The 20,118-nt window shown below is 44.0% G+C and overlaps 1 long non-coding RNA gene across 1 annotated transcript in view; it reads right to left on the reverse strand.

The window, feature by feature from the left end:
• Positions 1-1,216: 1,216 nt before the first annotated feature.
• The window catches only part of LOC142803249 (uncharacterized), a 107,781-nt gene continuing 88,879 nt past the window's right edge, over positions 1,217-20,118 (reverse strand). Inside the window, exon 3 of the long non-coding RNA XR_012894026.1 lies at positions 1,217-1,468. This is a non-coding gene — a long non-coding RNA (uncharacterized LOC142803249). The remainder of the gene's footprint in view (positions 1,469-20,118) is intronic.

A 20,118-nucleotide genomic window follows, 5' to 3' on the forward strand; every position in this document is an offset into this window, starting at 1 on the left:
ATGTATCGAACACCCAAGCCTCACCAAACAGAATGCAATAGCCCCCCCCCCCCCCTTCCAAAAAAAAAGAAAGGGAAAGATTGAAAGATACAACGAGGCACGAGTGAGGCTGCGAAACGACAGCAATATAACGTTCACTAGGTGACGGCGACGGTTCCCTGGGAGCGAACCAGGCAATATTCGTAATCGATTTCTTGCCCACCTTAAGACGTCTCTTTTCTCTCTGTTTCTTTTTCTTTGATCCATCGGACCTTTCAACAGGTTTTAGTCGCGCCTGTCATTACGTGTTTTTCGCACTCGACCTCATTCGGCCGCTATAGGTATAGAAAAACAGACGAGGGAAAAAGAGGGGGGGGGCGGGATTTTATCTGCTATTGCGTGTCTCTATTCTTGAATCGATTCCTTTTTCATCGATTACAATTTCGAGTGTTTTCTGGCGAGATCCATTCGGAGAGACCTCTCTATATAAAAGCTTTCTCTTTTGCTCTCCTACTTCCAGTACACCTGGTGCAGTCGCAGTGTTTTTTATTTTTACTTCCACTACTACTGCAATCGTTTTCCTGCCCACATCCGGTCTAGCAAAAGCGTTTCCCTGCTATCCTCGAATATTGATCTTTCTTCTTTTGTCTGACCTTTCGTTTCCAACTTTCCAACGGCCTCTAGCAATCTCGTTTTTATTATTTTCGTGGTGACCTATTTTGTATTTCCTCCCGTGAAAAAGCACGTGCTCCTACATGCTTGTGTGTTCATTCTTGTCTGCACGACTGAATTCACAAGGCGCCGCCTCCGGTTTTCCATTGCAGCCCGAAAATAACTTTCCTTTTTTTGTCGTTTTTGTTTCCCTTCGATAAACACCTGCATGGCTCTACGGTCTGCTTGCGAACCTGCTTTGAGGTTCCTGGAGGTGCCGATATATGAGATCCCGAGCCACTCCTTCGTTTTTCGACCTCTTTCTCTTCTGACTAGGCCCACATGCTCCACTGCTTCAGTCAAGATGTGCTATTCTCTATCTCTCTATCTCTCTCTCTCCCTCTCAAAGACACGCACACCTTCAGCTTTCATGCAGCAACGTTTCAAACACCTGGTGCATTTTGGAACAGGTTATCGAACGCATGGCATCATACAGAGAGTTGCAAAGAATGCCACCTACCTCTCACTTTTCATACCACTCCATGATTCCGGCTGCTGTAACATGGACATTCATTTTATCATTGTTCCTAAACGACCTGGTGCGCCTTCTTTGTGCCATCAGCGATAACAACGATCGGCAAATACTTCCTGGGAATATTTCTACGACATTCAGCATGACATACCTAGTTTGGTGAGTGGGGCGAAGCATCCATCCTTCAGTCCGTCTGTGTGTCCAGGTGTCTGTGCATCTGTCCGTCCATGAATCCGTCTCTGGGTTCATCCATGCGTCCGCGCTTCCATTCCCGCGTCAGTCCATCCGTTCGTGCGCCCGTCCACGCTTCAAACAGACAGTCAGACAGACAGATGACGGACGGACATGGCCAGCGGATGATTCACGGTTTGCCAATAAAGCTCTCCAAACATTCGCCCCATTCATCATCATTCCCTCCATTGATGTGCTTTGGGGTGGTTACTACATACATGCATACATACAACTTACGACCAACCCACGCCTTAGCAACCTTCGCCTCTAAAAAACCTACGTTTAAAATTGAAAAGTTCAATCCCACAAAGCCTGCTGTGCCTATAGGAAAAAAAAGCACCTACGCAGCTATGCCGGACTTGTCCCGTGTTCGTGACGGTGTTCTGTACTATTTGCAGACAGTGCTCTGAAGACGCTTGACGTAAGGGACGGATCTGCTGCGTGACCATAGCCCGAGTACGTGACAACGCGCTCAGTTTACCTCAAGTTACCTAAACAAGCTGTGCAGCTGTGTTTATAAAAGAAGCATACCGCTACAAATGCTGATGTCTTCTGACCATGCCGTCAAATGCAGTTGCCATGTATGCTTCGTAGGCCAAGTGCGTGACCATAGCTATCCCACAAGCGGAAAGATGCCGAGGGGAGACTCGCCTTGATACTCGAGATTGAGGAAACAAAAATCACAAAGGACGTAGCCCTTTTATATAACATGCACCCCGCAACGTCAGGTCCATCATCCCGTATCACGCCATAGGTCATTTACCTCGGTCGATGGCTCTTTGCAGGAACAACGAGTGTGGTCCTATCGCTCGCTGAGCGCCGCAGTAACTGGCTCGCTTTCCGCACTTGGCGTTTACGCTCCTATGACAACGGAATGCGATAACGCTTTGCTGAAGTGACAGTAAGGTGCATGGTAATGTGTGTTTCTTTGCATCCTTTCTTATTGCATGCAGTGTTTGCCGATTTGCGTTTACAGCTTGTTGGATTGATTGAACTAACCCCCAATGCAGCCTATTTAACAATAAGACGCCTTGATCAGCCAGTGTTACTCTGCAGCATTTTACCACGCGTTGGAGGGAGAGGCGCGAGGAGAGAGGTGAGGTAAGAGGGATAGGCAGAAATGTAAATGTAAGACGGAGATATTTCAAAAAGATATCTCTGGTTACTTGAACTTCAGCGTCTGTTGAGTGTACTGCGAAACTTTTCGACTTACACACATTCGTTGACGCAGACGATGAATCAGGACCGAAAACTGAGAACACTGAGCTAATGCAATTTCTGTCTCTCTGGCTCTCTTTGTGTCTATGTGTATGTGCGTGTGTGCGTGTGTGTGTGGTGTGCGTGCGTGTGTGTGTGGTGTGCGTGCGTGCGTGTGTGGTGTTTGTGTGTGTTTGTGTGTGTGTGTGCGTGTGCGTGCGTGCGTGCGTGTGTGCGTGTGCGTGTGTGTGTGTGCGTGCGTGTGTGTGTGGTGTGCGTGCGTGCGTGTGTGCGTGCGTGCGTGTGTGCGTGCGTGCGTGTGTGCGTGTGCGTGTGTGTACGTGCATGTGTGCGTGTGTGAGTGTGCGTGTGTGTGTGTGCGTGCGTGCGTGTGTACGTGTACGTGCGTGCGCGTGCGTGTGTCTGCGCGTGTGCGTGTGTGTGTGTGTGGTGTGTGTGTGTGTGTGCGTGTGTGCGTGTGTGTGTGCGTGTGTGCGTGCGTGTGTGCGTGTGTGCGTGTGCGTGCGTATGTGCGAGTGTGTGTGCGTGTGTGCATGTGCGCGGGCGCGCACGCGCGCGTGTGTGTGTGTGTGCGTGCGTGCGTGCGTGCGTGTGTACGTGTGTGTGTGTGTGTGTGTGTGTGCGCGTGTGTGTGTGTACGCGTGCGTGCGTGCGTGTGCGTGCGTGCGCGTGTGTGCGTGTGCGTGCGTGTGCGTGCGTGTGTGTGTGCGCGTGTGTGTGTGCGTGTGTGCGTGTGCGCGCGCGCGTGTGTGTGCGCGTGTGTGTGTGTGCGTGCGTGTGTGCGTGTGCGTGTGTGCGAGTGTGTGTGTGTGTGTGTGCGTGTGTGCATGTGCGCGCGCGCGTGCGTGTGTGTGGTGTGCGTGCGTGCGTGTGTGTGTGCGTGTGTGAGTGTGCTTGTGTGCGTGTGCGCGCGTGCGTGCGCGTGCGTGCGTGTGCGTGTATGTGCGTGTGTGCGTGTGCGCGCGCGTGTGTGTGTGTGTGGTGTGTGTGTGTGTTTGTGTGTCTGTGTGTGTGCGTGTGTGCGTGCGTGTGTGCGTTTGTGTGTGTGTGCGTGCGTGTAGCCATCCCTCTGCACAGTGCGTAGTTGGGGCACGCTAACGAACACAAGATGATGAATATTCCTGGAGCCCTTCCTTACAGCATGTATTATTATTGTATCGTAATTTCGACACATAAAACTATATATAGAGCATTTTTGTTGTCCATATAAAAAAATGACTGCCCCAAGTATTAATTCTGGCCTAAGCATTTGTGCAGTTGTGCCCCAACAACAGTATCCCCAAACATAAGCGGACACAGCTTAGTGTACTGTACACCAAATGCTAAAGACACATTAAATTTATAACGCGCAAAAAAGAAACAAATACGACAAAAAAGGAACGTTTTGAAACACCTCTAAGAATAAGAGAACTATAATGTCTCTCACAAAACGAACACCGAGTTTATGAATCTTATTGCTTGATATAAGGTACGAGTGTTCTTTGGTCAGTCGCTACGTCGCAAACTTATCACATGCTAAGTGATGCTACCAGGCACAAAAGGTGTTTCACACTCACCGCCGCCATGAGGAGTAGCCTTTCCTAACAGTCACAAGCTCGCGAAAGTGACCGCCGTGCGGGCACACTTTGTAGGGCATACGATAGGTGGTCACAAGGCTGCAAGTTTGCCCACTGCGAACGAAAGATTTTTTTTTCGTGGGCACGAGTACTTTCCTAGATATATCGTGGTTGAACCTTTACAGTTAAAATAACAAATACTGTCACCTACGCTTTATTTTCCTGCCGGTTTAAATGAAATATGTCGAGTAAAGAAACAAGCTCTTCATCTATTCTCCTTCCTTCATTCTATCTTCACCGGGAAGTCAAATACGGGAATCGATTCGCCTTTGCCAGAGCAAGCAGAATTCACGGATGTTGGTGTTTCTTCAGACGAGCCTTGTATTCTTCAGCCTGTTGCGACAGCGAGTACGGTAAGACCACATTATATCTTTATTGAAGCCCGTAACTGTATTAAAGGCTCCCGCTGCCCTTGTAGTTGTATGAACTCTGAAAATGCAGTTCGGGATGGAAAGATGAGGCTTAAAAATTACTTATCCCCATGGTGTCCCAATGTACTCCCATTTTCATACTATTCAACACCGGACTCACGTTGGCTTCTCTTAAATATAAAGTATATTTCTTCGTTTACAAACCATTTTGTTTTTGTTCACGGTAAGACGCAGCCCTGTCTCAATGATCTTCAGTCTATCTCATCTTGTGAATGCACGTAAACTTTGTAAGTCCTCACACACTACAATTGATGGAACTAAAGGAACCTCTGGGTACATAATTCGTAGTTTTTTATATTATTGTTGTAATTGTGATAATAATGAAAGGTAATTGAAATACACGGAAAGACTTGAAAGTGTCGCTAGTTAGCGAACATACAAGATGTTGATAAGGCGTCCGTATGTTATACTGGTGATCATGCACTCAACAGGGTGTACAGGGAAACGACAGTCATCGTGGCATACATTAATAGCTCGCTTGTAATCATGTTAGGTCAAGGCAAAAGTATGATTAAAAGCTATATCGCAGTAGAAAACTCCGCATTAATTTTGAACAGATGTTGTACTGATAAAGCATACCTACATCCAAGTAGACCTGTGTTTGTTCTTTCATTAGGACTCTATCTGAATGTATTCACTGTGGATCGCAGAGGTAACCGCGTCTTTCAGCCTAGTAAAAAGCCGCACGTCAAATGAGTACCAAGATCGCATGTACAACTGTATCTACGCAAGAGGCACTGATTGCAACGTCCCCGACTACAACAAAAAATTACGAGCGTTGCATGCCATGACTGTAATCAATCTAGAAAAAAATACGAAGAAAACGTAAACGAACCTTTCGCGAGAACAAATCTCAAGCATGAGGAAAGGTGGCGGGCAAGAAATATAAGCAGAAACTAGCCTCCCGGCAGCGTAAGAGGAGGATATAGGCATGTCTTCTTTGTTTTTAACAGTAAATTACTTCAAGAAACTACATTAAGAAAACGCTCCCAAGACGGTAGCTTAAAACATGTGTGCATTATACAAACAAATTTTAAAAAGGTTTCCATTGGAGAGCAGCCGCTGTTGCATCCAGGGGAGAATGAGAGAAAATGGAAGGTCAGAAAGATGAAAAATCTTTCATTAGGGTATGTCACTGCAGCTAATGTTCTGACAAGCCTACTTGTGTTAAATGAAACGTTTCAGCATTGCTGTCTTGACAATCACAAGTCTGCCTGCCGACAACCTGGCTTCAGCTGCAGCCTGTTTTGAAGTATTTTTCATTCACTTAAATAAAACTCAGTCGAGAGATCAGCATGTCAACAAACTTCACTCACAGACTAGAATAATAAAGAAATATTGTGGCGCAATAGCACAGCTCGGTACTCTAGTTCAATCACATAGAGGTCAGCAGCACCTCAAAGAATCAATAATGGAGCAAATAACGGTGTGCAGCTGACTTAAGAAGGAAAACGTGATGGGGGAACCAATGCAAGTGTGCTCGTCGTACCAGGATTCAGGCACGTATGCCAAATCAGAGCTCGCTGTGAAGAACGAATAGGGGCCTCATCAAGTGTGGTAATATAAGTTTCCGGTGCATTCCACTCCCACGCACGCTATGTAAATAGTTCAGGTTTTTGAATGTGTTCGTGTCTGCGTGCACTAAGTCAAACCCATCCACATGGCTGAAATACGCTGTTACGAAAGGAAGCTAGCTACAAATAACTTCTAACGGAATTAGTAAATGACTTGGGTAAATAAACAAATAAGCACCACATTCACAGCACAATTTTTAGCTCTGATATTAGCAAACAAAAATACCAGCCCTCGAAAAAACATCGAAGTTCCAGTTACAAAATAGTTACAGTCGAAGAGACCTTGGGGTGTATTTGTGGCGCTTTTTGAATTCGTTTATTAAACATTTTCCTTGAAAATACGCCCGAGCCATGCCTAACTAGGATAGAAGCTTTATTGATGCAAAGAGTCTAAAATAAAGTCAATATCTGGCACCAAGACTCACTAACGCTGAGCTTATCTGCACAACTACAAAAATAAAAAAAACAGAAGTGAAGGCGAGGCCAAGACAGGCTTCTTGCGACCTTAGGTTTGTTCACATGGAAATTTTTTCTCTCTTAAAATAAAATTTAATCGTCTGCATCTCATCACCCACAGCTGCCACACCGGGTAGTAGCCTTGGGGATGGCTTTCAGCTCTCCCATAGTACAGTACCGAGTACTCAAAATTGTTAGCCACTTTTTCTAAACACATAACTAGCTGACCTTACTGAAAAACTATACTATGCAACAATATAAAATTCATATTTTTAGTTGGAATGGCACATTGCGAAAATTAAGCCACAATATGAGTTAAAACACTGTTTTTTTCGAATTTGTTACATTACTTTCGCAACATTTTTTTCTAACTAGCTTTTGAAATATTTTAGTAATTCAATATACATACACATAAAGCAGAAAGTATAAATATATTTCTAGGCAAAATAATACGGGTTTTATTAAAAACATTAAATATGCATCATATTGCAATTTTTTGCCAAAGCGTAATGAAAACTGAAACTAGTAATATGTAAATTATTTAGCATTACACAGTTTCACTCGGGTGCCCAAAGTGTGACGCGCACTCTAAGAAACACGATTCTTTTTGCAAAAAAATAAAGCCTCAGTAACTACTTCCCACATTCACATATACCTCCACGATTCACGTCAACATAATTGGAGGTGGTCCAAAATGGACTGAATACACATGATATTGAATGACACACACACACACACACACACACACACACACACACACACACACACACACACACACACACACACACACACACACACACACACACACACACACACACACACACACACACACACACACACACACACACACACACACACACACACACACACACACACACACACGCGCGCGCGCGCGCGTATATATATATGAATTGAGCGATTCATTATCCAAGAGTGAATCATACTCCAACATCATCGTGCATTTCGCATTCATGTGTTTGGGCGCAGCGTTTGTACTAGATGTACAAACACATGCCCAAATTTTTTCTTTCATAAACGCCAGTAGCACCTGCGTGTGGTGGTCTCACTTCTCTGTAAACCAGCAGCAACAGCTAGCTTCTTTAGCGTTGCTGTTGTCTCTGATTTAGTCCGTTCCCCCAGATACTATTGCAAAGAACGACAAGAAGGGTATGTACTGGTTACCTTGAAACATGCGTCTTGTCTTGCGAGCAGAATGGTTAGTAGTTCCACCTGAGCCTACTATGCAGTGTTAATTTGCATTGATAATAGGGGTGTTAATAAAACTTGATTTTTCCCGTTTTGAAGACACGCGATCAGTAGTCGATGAACTTTCTGCAGCTATTGCCACATGAATTGGGAACAAGCTTAGGCATACATCCTGTCATGTATCACCTGTCTGGTTGGCGTACAACTCTGAAGTGGTTTATAAAACTTTGGTTTCTTTGTCATAATAACAACTCGTGATGATATGGCCATGGACACATTGTGTGCTAGTGCGGTTGATGATCACTGAGAGTGTGGTATCTCGGCGATCGACGATACAAGGAGCGCATAGCGGTGGCAATACTGGTGCGTTCAGTTGGATTGTAAATGTTGTTGCACACCTTCTTGCAAAAATGACTACAGGCATCATGAGTGTTCTCGTTTTCATGTTTGGCACATGTACATTTACTTATTTTTTTGCATATAATTCACCCACTGACCGTCTTTTTTTTTTTCGTTAATGGACTACTCCCGAAGAACCAGTTCTGTTCGGCACTCTATTCCCGCTTCACAGAGTTGGCTTTACCGTATAAACACTCTTTGTTTGGCAGAGCACGCTTTAAAGGCATTCACACGTGTCTAACGATACGTTGTGCTGATACCGCCGAGCGGTATCCGCAACCAGATGGTAGAGGCCTCAAGCTAGAATGTACGATGCAAAATACATTCAAACATGATAACAGTGAAGTGCTGAGCTCATGTTTAAGGCTAAAGAAGCGTGAGCTGCAAAGGTTACACCAATATCACTCGACGGGTCCCCAGCACAATCACTTGCCTCCTATTCCTCCTTTAAAATTTTACACAGTCACCTCTATCGGTTTCTTATGCAGAATCGTGGGCGTTATAAGATTATATAGCCTTCGAACAACTAAAGAACTACTCAAATTCTACCGCGTGCACTCAGCACATAACGCCCTTTTAGTCTCTGCAGAAACTTTTTGTGCATGCTTTCCCGGGGCTCACCTGTATCACTTCGTTTCATTGTAAATAGCGAAATATAATGAAGCATATGCTCACTTATTACTAAGAGCAATAACTTTTCAATGTAAAGGAACAAAAAATCTCTTTAAATATTTAGAAATAATCTCGTATTAAAGCGGACAAAACATTTTATTAGAACCGGGCTAACTAGGAGATGAAATGTTACTACATAAGATTGGCTGGTACGACAAGAGAAGAAGAAATCTGTGAATAAAAGCGATTTCTCGAACAGCATAATATTTCTCTTCATAACGCACATAACGCAAAGAAATTGTCTTTCACTGCAATTTACCGTCGAATCAGTTCGTTTCACACACCACTGGTTACGCTGACGGTTGAGTTATCAAACGGATTTTGTGACTTCACGTCCAGGATATGCAGGAGAGTCAGAACCTGTAAAGAAATCAGTGGGTGAGTCACCCGCATAATTACCACTTCCTTATTCAAGCCTCGGTAAGCAAGTCGCAGAAATTACGCGGCACCATCCCACGTGCACCCACACATAAAGCTGCATCGGTCACTATTGAAAAAAGATGCCCGGAAAGAATGTCTCGACAGTGTGTCCAGGACATGTGTAACTGAGCGTGGTTGAACCGAGTACGAAGCCGTCAAAACATGAGACTTCCCGGAAGGCACAGCAGATGTTCGCTACTGTGGATTTAAAGGGGGCAGTCACCGTTTGCTTCCCCAAAGAAAAAAAATGAAACAGAACTACCGAATCTTGCTGGAATATACATAGGAAGAAGCTCCAATAAGATTAATCACCTCGCACCCTATCCTCGAATGCACCCAACAAAATGTGTGTTTATAAGACACTACATTGTATTTTCTGTGATTCCCAATATCGCGTTCTCGGTGACAAGCAACGCTTAAGATCGCACTCATCTTATAGGTAATTTTAGTTAAGTAAACTATGACAGGAAGGATTGTGCGGACAAGAATTTAACTAAAGACCTACGCCAAAACCAGAAGTCAGGGTAAGAGAACAAGTGCATACTTGCGAGTCACTTGAAACATGATTTTATAGTAAAGTCATTTGAAGCATGCTTTCATATCGCACAGGGCATGCTTCGATGTGGTTGCAAACTTACCTTTGTCGGTTTGCCCATTGGTTCTCTGTATGGAGTATTTACATTTTTCTTTATTTTTATTGTACTCTTTTACTGTGCACGCCTTGCTCGTAGCGATTCAATTTGATATTTGCTACGTTTCGCAGTATCTAACAATTTCATTGGCCAGTGACGCAGTTTCTTGTCAATCGCAATAAATTTTTTTGGCGTTGTTATTAGCTGTGTTCTCTCTACCATGTGCCTATAACTTCTCGTTCTTGATACGCGGAGCATCTGCCTGTGGTCCACTGCACCTGCGAGGGTGCCACACCAGAAGAAACGTTATGAAAACAACATTTCGTACATCCGTCTTTATCTGCAATCATAGATATTTTGTGAAGTTGCGTGTACGAAATCAAGCAAATCATTTATTCTTAACGTGTAACCGATGACTGTCCAACACGCATAACCTATGCTACAAATGGCAGCTTTTAAGTGCGCGCAAAAGCAACAAATAACAGGTTAGCACGCTCAAAACCAGCGAGTGAAAAATACAGACTTGTGGGTTCAAAAATTTCCAACACCCGTGCGCATGCTCGCGAACAAGCGTTCTTGCTTGAGCTTCCTACGTAAAAATCTCAAAATCCTTGCTTAAGCAATGCCTCCCTAATGTGCGACGGAAACTAAAGAACTGCGGGCATGTGTCGCCGTTTATATATATTATGAGACGACGTTCGGTACGGCAGAAGTCAGTTTATATTTCGACCTCGACGCGTCAGTACAAAAGCGGCCCAGCTCGCGCCAAAAATAATGATGATTATTACAATGGTTTGGTTGTACAGATGAAGCTGATGAAGTACATAGTCAGCGCTCACACTATTTTATCCATTATGCGAAAGAGGGCAGCAAGTTGGAAAAGGTGGAAACACCGAATATAAGCTTTTAATCGTGGGACGCGAGTGATCTGCGTGCGGTGGCGGCCACGATCAGGAGCCGCACTGACAGGAGTGAGGCGATAGTTGACGTCAGATGTTCGTTACAGCACGGTGTATGGACCAAGATAGCAGTGTTGGCGCGGCAATATCACGGCAGTGGGTGTCGCGACCGGCAAACTCTTCCGGGAGAGATGAAGCTGTAACGGAGGATGTGGACAAAAATGTGGTGTTCAGAACAAAAGTCCGTGCATGGCCATACACGCAGAAAAACAAGCCGCGATTTGTCGTACGTTGTATGGCAGTATTACAAGCAAACGTGACCAAAAGCAGTACAGTGTCTGAGTTGTGATCAGGTGAAACGTACATGGAGATAATGTCGGGAAAAGTTCGGTGAGAAAGCCCTAATACACCATTAGTTTGCGAATAATAGGCTGGTTTGGTATTGTGGATGGTGCTTGAGGCCTGGAGGACTTAAGCTGGGACATGCGAAATAATTGTCTTGCAACGGTCACTAATGAGCCCACGCGGGGTGCCTTGGCGTAAATTAATGGCGCGCAGGACAAAATAGGCGACTTCTCAAGTATCACCAGACGGAAGAGCAGTGATGTTGTGTACTACGCTGCAGAATTCTCATTCAGAGACAAGAAAATTTCTCCTTTCAGGGAGTTTTCTCTGCACATTTTCCTGCACAGCAATAGTGATTTCCACCCCCACCCACACACACACATACTGTAATTAGACATGTTTCACGTACTGGCGACTTTTGAAATCATGCTTATCTCTGCACAGCCACACAAAAAAAGCATAACATTTTTAACTTATATACTGTTAGTACAATGCACATTTTGGGCTTCAACTCTAACACCAATCGTGAACTAACAATCACTCCGCGTAAATATGAGAAACGAATCTCAAAGGCTATGCTTGCGTTGTGCATGCGCCAGAAATGATTACAGCAGGTGGCGGCGCACTGTGACCGCTAATTATTTGTCACCATAGGTGAATTTAACCTTTCCTGAAACTCCCTGCAAGAGCACGAAGATTTCCTTTTTCCCTTGGACTCAAAATGACAGGCGAAAATTCCCTGCAGAGATCATCATTGTAGAAGCGCTGACTTTACGTAGCGAGTAAGGGGGTACACGGCAGTAACAGTGCAATGGTGAACGGCGAGCGTAAGCAGGAGGGGATCGTATTAGTCTATGCCCACAAATTCAAAGGCAGTGGACGGACACCGCAGAGGTTGCAACAGCCCCGCGGGAAGAGACTTGGTACGTTTCCGGTGCTGGCATGACGTGCAGGCACCGTCGTACTTGGCGACACAAGTAGAGAGTGTACTGCCGCGTAACCTCACATAATGATCAGATTCTTCTAGAACGTGACCTCACAACAATTGAAAAATGGTGCACTCAGTGGCTCATGCTACTAAACATCGAAAAATGTAAATCCATGCACCTGCTGCGGAAGCACTCTCTCATATTTTACTCCTGCTCTTTGCATTCTGTTCCTATTGAGCTGGGTGTCAGAATTGCCGAGTGGTCTAAGGCGCCTATTGAGCTGGTTCGATCGTACAGGTACCTCGAGCTTACTATCACAAGCAAGCTCACATGGTCCGAAGATATTCATAACCTGTAGGCCACCACTAACAGATCCCTGTCATCAATACCACCTGTAATCCGCAAACTAGCATAGAATACAGTTATCAGCACTAAACTGGAATTCGTATCAGCAATATAGAATCCACACCAAGCGTACTATGTTGACCAACTTGAAGCTGTTCAAAACCACGTAGCCCGGCTTCCTACATCCCAGTACGGCCTTCGACAACTGTCACAACTATGAAATCATTCTTGGACATAAAATTATTTGCATTTCGCAGAAATATCCCACTTATGTGTACCTCAAAAGCTTTATTACACCTTTCGTGCTTCAGCGCGGTGGTCTAGTGGCAAAGGTTCGCGGCTGTTGACCCGCAGGTCACAGGATTGAATTCCGGCTGCGGCGGCTGCATTTATGATGAAGGCGGAAATGTTGTAGGCCCATGTGTTCACATTTGGGTGCAAGTTAATGAACCCCAGGTGGTCTAAATTTCCGGAGCCCTCCACTACGGCGTCTCTCATAATCATATGGTGGTTTTGAGACGTTAAACCCCACATACCAATCAATCAACACCTTTCGATACTAAAATGGTCTGTTTCTGCACTATGGCGTCTCTCATAATCATATGGTGGTTGCGGGACGTTAAATCCCACATACCAATCAATCAACACCTTTCGATACTAAAATGGCCTGTTTCTTTTCACGCCAAACCACACTACCCGCCACCTGTCAAGCTCCCTGACTTTTCAAATTTTTTGCACCTCCCCTAATTCGTTCAACAACTCCTTCTTGTCTTATCCATTGCAGAATAGAATGGTTTACCTCTGTCTGTCTGTCTGTCTGTCTGTCTGTCTGTCTGTCTGTCTGTCTGTCTGTCTGTCTGTCTGTCTGTCTGTCTGTATGTCTGTCTGTCTGTCTGTCTGTCTGTCTGTCTGTCTGTCTGTCTGTCTGTCTGTCTGTCTGTCTGTCTGTCTGTCTGTCTGTCTGTCTGTCTGTCTGTCTGTCTGTCTGTCTGTCTGTCTGTCTGTCTGGTGAACACTTCGAGTACCTCCATCTCGCATCTTTTCATCATATATTCATAATATAAGTACCACCATTGAGTGGACATTCCAACAACTAAACGAAAGGTGGCTTCCTACTACTACTACTACATACATCGGTTAACACGACCCAAGGCTTAAGAAGCTTTGCCCCTAATAAATGATTGATGATCACGAGAGGCCAGGCCAAAAGTAGCGAGTCTTAATTCGGTCATACGTCTTGTTAAACCCTGCGTATGCAGCTGTAGCCCCGTTATGAAACGCTTGTAAAATTTGTCGGCGAAGTGAGCGTGGAACGACCGGGACCTACTGGTTACCGAGGAGACAGCGAATTTACCGACATAATGTTCTATCTCGAACTTTGAAATGCGCAAGCTGTCGGTTTAAGCGGCTGTTTGGAGCACGGGATAAGCCAGTGAGCTGATCCATGTACGGCAGTAGGTATCGGCATGTTACAACGAGGCGACATCTGTGGACGAAACAATGTCCGCTGAGGCAACGAACTCTTTCGAACCAATAGCCGTGTGCTTAGTCACTTGGTCGGTCGGTGACAGACAGATAGAAGGTAGCACTTGGGCGCCTTGCATCTCTCCCCGCAATCCCCCTCCCCTCCGCCCCACCTATGAGACGACGGCCGGTATTGCACTAGCCAGCTTATATTTTGAGACCAACGCGCGAGAGCAAAAGTGGCCGAGCTCGCGTGGCAAACGATGTTGATCATTAGAATGATTTGGTAGAGGAAGATGATGAAGTACATAGTGAACGCTCACACTTTATTATATACAATGTAGAATTTCCCAGTCGCGTGCCACGTTTCTAGTGCTTATGGAAAAGTTTCCCGCAAATATAGCTATATATCTTATTGACCATCACCATCACCCGCACAGCATTTGCCAATGTCTTTTAATTGCTGTGTGTTGAAGTCAAACATACGGTGGGGGATTCAACAAGCAACGTGAATCATTCACTGTAAAACGTGCATTCAATTGAAGGGCACATCAGCTAAAATGTTAAGAAAACCTTCTTTTGCCGGTTGGTCTGCTCAAAGCCAGTGAGCGGCGCACCATACAGAACACATAAGTGTATGCTTTTTTTCTTGGTTGAGCATACGTTCACTGTACAATGCCATTACGGAAATTTTTTACACTCTTCTTATTCTATCAGTGACATTTTTTTAAAACAGTATTGCAAAAAAAATTTAGTATTAGCACACATAATTAAGCTCAGGCATCTTTCTGACTTCTTTGTGAACATATATATATATATATATATATATATATATATATATATATATATATATATATATATATATATACATAAGGGAAAGAAGTGTATATCTAAGGGCTCGTTTTTCCGTGTTTTAACACAATATTAACAAGATCTAACAGACAGTAATGCCAAGGAATGTACAGGGGAAGTTATTATAACGAATGGAATGTAAATAAGAAGAAAGAAATGTGGATGAAAAAATAACCAGCCGTGAGCAGGAATCGAACCTATGACCTTCGAATAACGCGTTCGATGCTCTAACCACTGAGCTATCACAGCGGCCCTCCCTCCATCCAGTTTTTTGGGTTTATATGTGAATTTAGAAGTAGGAGTGACAGTCACCGCCATCTATAAGCCAAAGAACGAGTGTGAAAACACTCTTATTCGCATGTTTGGCGTCACGTAGCACGAGAACTTATTATGAGCGGGCAGCTGAATAATTGTCCCTCTTATACAACCTAAACACACCAAGTCTATATATATATATATATATATATATATATATATATATATATATATATATATATATATATATATATATATATATATATATATATATATATATATATATATATATATATATATATAAAGAGAGAGAGAGACACTGTAACAATACATAATAGAACCAAATACGGCATACAAAAAAAACAACCATCACCACTTGATCATCGTTACTTGACAATAATTGTGGGGTGACAAATGGTCTGAACCATGTGAGAGTTATAGACCAAAGAACAAAAAAGCCGATGTGAGGAAGGCAGAGACGCGGCTAACGTTTCTCATTTCAGGCCGTCGCCCAGGTGTCATTCTCCGAGCAATCAATAACGGCTCCTCGGGACAGGTCACCAGATCTAGCGAAAGATGGGGTCGATGATGGTCGTGAAGGAGGGCGACTGAGGAAGAGTTTGAAGAGGTGTTGCTCAAGTGCCGTTCACGAGAACGCAGGTGCGTGCTCCCCTGTTAGTCACCTGTCTAGTGGACCGTACATAAAGCGTAATGGCCGATTTCCTCCTACGCACTGGCACGAAACGATAGTAACTAAATTTTCCATGTGATGCAAGATGATCCCCATTTACATGAAGCATTTGGATAGTGATGACATTATTATGTAATTAAATTTTATATATGTTCATGGCGCCTATCACCCCAGACGTATCGTCTGCGCTTGGTGTTGCTATCGTTTTCCTGCCCTGCCAATCACTATCGATTTGTTTGTTTTCTTTGGGAATTAGGAAGTCATGCATCATTGAGCGTTATATATTTCATTGCGTTGATAATCCTCAGCCGGTTACCAATTACCCCTTATGACAGAAATTGTGAAATATTTGTAAATCGAATAAATGTAGCTTGAAAATCCGATCTCGCTCTCGATATGGGCATCTAGCGATTAAAATAAATAAATAAGATTAGGCTATCAAATAATTTGTGGCCAACCACGAATCGTTCTCCTTCGTTGGTCGGTCAGAACCACATGCAATGGCACTGTATTTACCTAAAGGAGCAGTGACATAAGTTTTAGGTTTTAGAAGTGGCCTGGCATCAATTGCATGACATGCAAATGTTTTTCTAGTGCAGTAGGTATAGCGTCCGTTACGTACAAGCTATTTTCTTTCAATGGCAAACAGCGTGCAAGGCTCAATGCGGCATTCAAAACCCTGCAACATCGACAGTACTATGACGTTCAGCGGTTCACCAAACCCCGCCCGAGGCACTGAGTGACCAGGCACCAGTAACGACAACGTCGACGATCTCAGCTTTGCCATCGTGATGCTGACGGGCAGCAACGCCTGACAGTGGCTCCGCTTCGGTTGTGTTGGCATAGTCGATGTGCACATGGCATATATGCTGGTTCGTCTAAAAATAAACTCCAGTATCTTTGCCGCGCCGCCAAGCATGTGTAGAAGCCTTTTGATTTGTTGTGCCCTCATCAGCGTGTTGCAATTTCGAGTGCCGATCTCAGAACCATTACGTGCTATCTTTTAGTGGTACAGCTGAGAGACGCGCAGGGAGTATATAGTGTGTGCTTGTGTGTGCGTCTGTGGGCGTGATTAGGAGAATGGGCGAGCTCAGCCTATTGAAAGGCGTTTAAAAATGTTGTCAACAATTTATGGTACTCTGTACTCTACTATGCGAGAGCATGGAGCTGTCCCGCAGGCTTCCGGTAGAAGCAACTGAAATTCTGAGCAGTTCGGATGCATTCCAACCGTTTGCGTTGAAAAAATCGTTTGTTAGTTCCAGCTACTGAGCTGTTAATATATGTGGAGAAACTATAGCCTCTATGCCTGTTCTTGTTGACTTTCTTTTGTGGCTCATGTCCACTGAGGGAGATTGGCCAACAATTGAAAAATCTTATTTGATTTTAGAGTAATAGAAGTTATAAAACGAAAATGTTACAAGTTTTAAAACAATCATTTCATGCTCACGGGAATAAGCTAACTATAAATCTTTTTATCAGCAATGGATAACTTATGTGGAAAACCTAATCCAAAAAACGAAGATAAAAAATAGCAGATCTCACGTAGAGTGGAAATCGATGATATGCGAAGCACGAATGAGAAATGTTGATATGTTGCTTTAAATAATGCTCTACATAACTTCCTTGTCATGATTATCATGTTTGGATGTGTCGTTTATTTTCGTCGTCTATTCACGCCACGCGACACCAAATTTAGTATATGTGGAGTTAGCGAAACGGCCGCGAGCACGCTATGAGCGTGGTATGTTGTGATGATCTTACATGACACGCGTGTCAGGATTATCACGTTTGCACAAGTCATATATTTCGTCATCCAATTGCCTAAAGTGACACCTAATTTGGTATATGTGGAGCTAGCAAAACGGCCGCAAACGCATCATGAAGGGCCCACTACACTCCAATGTAGCGTTTACGTGCGCGCACGCTTGGCACAACGACGCTACTAGCAAAACGCAAGCACTATATAGTCTGACGCCAGGTGCGACCAGCGTCCGTCGGTGCGGCCCGACGGACGCGGTTCGAAATGCGACATGCTGCATTTCGCGCCAATTCGTTACACAGACAACACTGCGTCTCCCTCTTTTCGTGGCGGAGGGATGCCGGACGCGATCAAACGCGCATGCGTCAAAGCAACGCAGCACAGTGCGCGCCTGCGGCAGGACCGGCGCCTGGCGTAACAATGCCGGCGTGACACAACGAAACGAATGCCGGTGAGCACGCGCACAACGTCACGTCGAAATGTATTGGCGCCTTTACTGTGGCATGTAGTCATATTCTCACATGACACGCATCTCATGATTAGCATGTTTGCACAAGTCACATACTTTTGTCATCCATTAGCGTCACGTAATACCAAATTTGGCATATGTGATGCTAGCGAAATGGCCGCGAGTGCATCATCAATGTGGCTTGTAGTCATGTTGTTACATAACACGCATGTCGTGATTACCTTGTTTGGATGTGTCATTTACCTATGTCGTCCGTTCACGTCACGTAATAACAAGTTTGGTACATGTGTCAAGATGCTAGCGAAACGGCCTCGAGTGCATCATGAGCGTAGCATGTAGTCATGTTGTTACATGACACGGATTTATTGTTTATGATGTTTCGACTACTCTCATACCTTCGTCATCCGTTCAAGTCCTGTAATACCAAATTTGGTATAAGTTAAGCTACTGAAACGGCCGCCAGCGCATCATGAACGTGACATGTAGTCATGTTGTCACATGACATACATCTCATGATTATCAAACTTGCACCAGCCAGATACCTTCGTCATTTATTCACGTCCTGTAAGACCAAATTTGGCATAAGTGAGGCTAGTGAAACGGCTGCAAGCGCATCATTAACTTGACATGTAACCATGTTGTCACATGACACGCATTTTATGATTATCATGTTTGCACCAGTCAGATACCTTCATCATCCATTCTCGTAGTGTAATACCATGTTGGATATATGTGACGCTAGCGAAACGGCCGCGAGCGCATCAAGAGCGTAGCATGTAGTCATGTTGTTACATGACACGCATGTCATGATTTTTATGTTAGAGTTTGCCGCTTGTGTTCACCATGCAATCGTGCCATACCAGTTTTGCAACGTGCCATATGAATAAAACCACCTCAATAGCTGCAGAATCATGAAATGTAAATCATGAAATTCATGACATACATGTCATTATTTTCATGTTATTACTAGTCAAATATGTTTTTCATGCAGTCTTGTTATGCCATAGTAAGTTTGGTTACGATACCATTATTGAAACGGCCAGGAGAGCTAAAAGTCTTAGGCGGCTAGATAGATAGATAGATAGATAGATAGATAGATAGATAGATAGATAGATAGATAGATAGATAGATAGATAGATAGATAGATAGATAGATAGATAGATAGATAGATGATAGATAGATAGATGATAGATAGATAGATAGATAGATAGATAGATAGATAGACAGATAGATAGATAGATAGATAGATAGATAGATAGATAGATAGATAGATAGATAGATAGATAGATAGATAGATAGATAGATAGATAGATAGATAGAAGTTCGCTAAGAAATGCTTCGCATTTAATAATTAAGGCAAGGTGCGCATATGTCGATACAGAAGGATAAGCCTCTGTGCTGTACACAACGTTTCTTGCTCTCCTGTGTTCTTACCAGCCAACATGGCCTAAGCAATCGTCTCTAAGTGGCTTGTCATTGCTTCTAGAGTTAGCCTCGATTGCAGAATCAGTGTTTAGTGAAAAATAAAAGCGAAAATGATTCGCAACGTCGCGCATACCAGGGTTTTCTCATTCTTCAGCGCTTTGTTTATCAGTTGTAATCTAGAGAGAGAGAAACGAGAAAAAAGGAAGGCAGGGAGGTTAACCAGATGCTACTATCTGGTATGCTACCCTACACTGGGGTTGGGGAAAAGGTGGTTGAAAGAGAAAGGCAGAGTTAAAAAAGTTGTAGACCCTGATGATGGTAGCGTAGGTGATAATGTTGACCAACACAGTAATACACGTGGGCACCTATCAGACAAAATTTCAGCTGAAACTCGTTTCCCCGCGTCGTGTGGCCACGAAACACGATGGAACGTAACCACGCGAGATGGTTAGTGTTCCTTCAAACGAAGGCATGATATGTCAGAAACAGCGTGAATTAAATTAAGATACACAAAAAAGTTAATTCTCTGATGAGCAAACACGCTTGCTGGTGATCGCCGTCATTGACGCCATGATTGACACGTACAATGCTCCCACAATGTAACGTGGCAACTTAGGGCTGAATAAAGCCCCAAGTTTCGTTCTAGCTGTATTCTGTTTGTGCCTGTA

This window comes from Rhipicephalus microplus, chromosome 1 (assembly GCF_043290135.1).
Source record: "Rhipicephalus microplus isolate Deutch F79 chromosome 1, USDA_Rmic, whole genome shotgun sequence".
Taxonomy (NCBI): domain Eukaryota; kingdom Metazoa; phylum Arthropoda; class Arachnida; order Ixodida; family Ixodidae; genus Rhipicephalus; species Rhipicephalus microplus.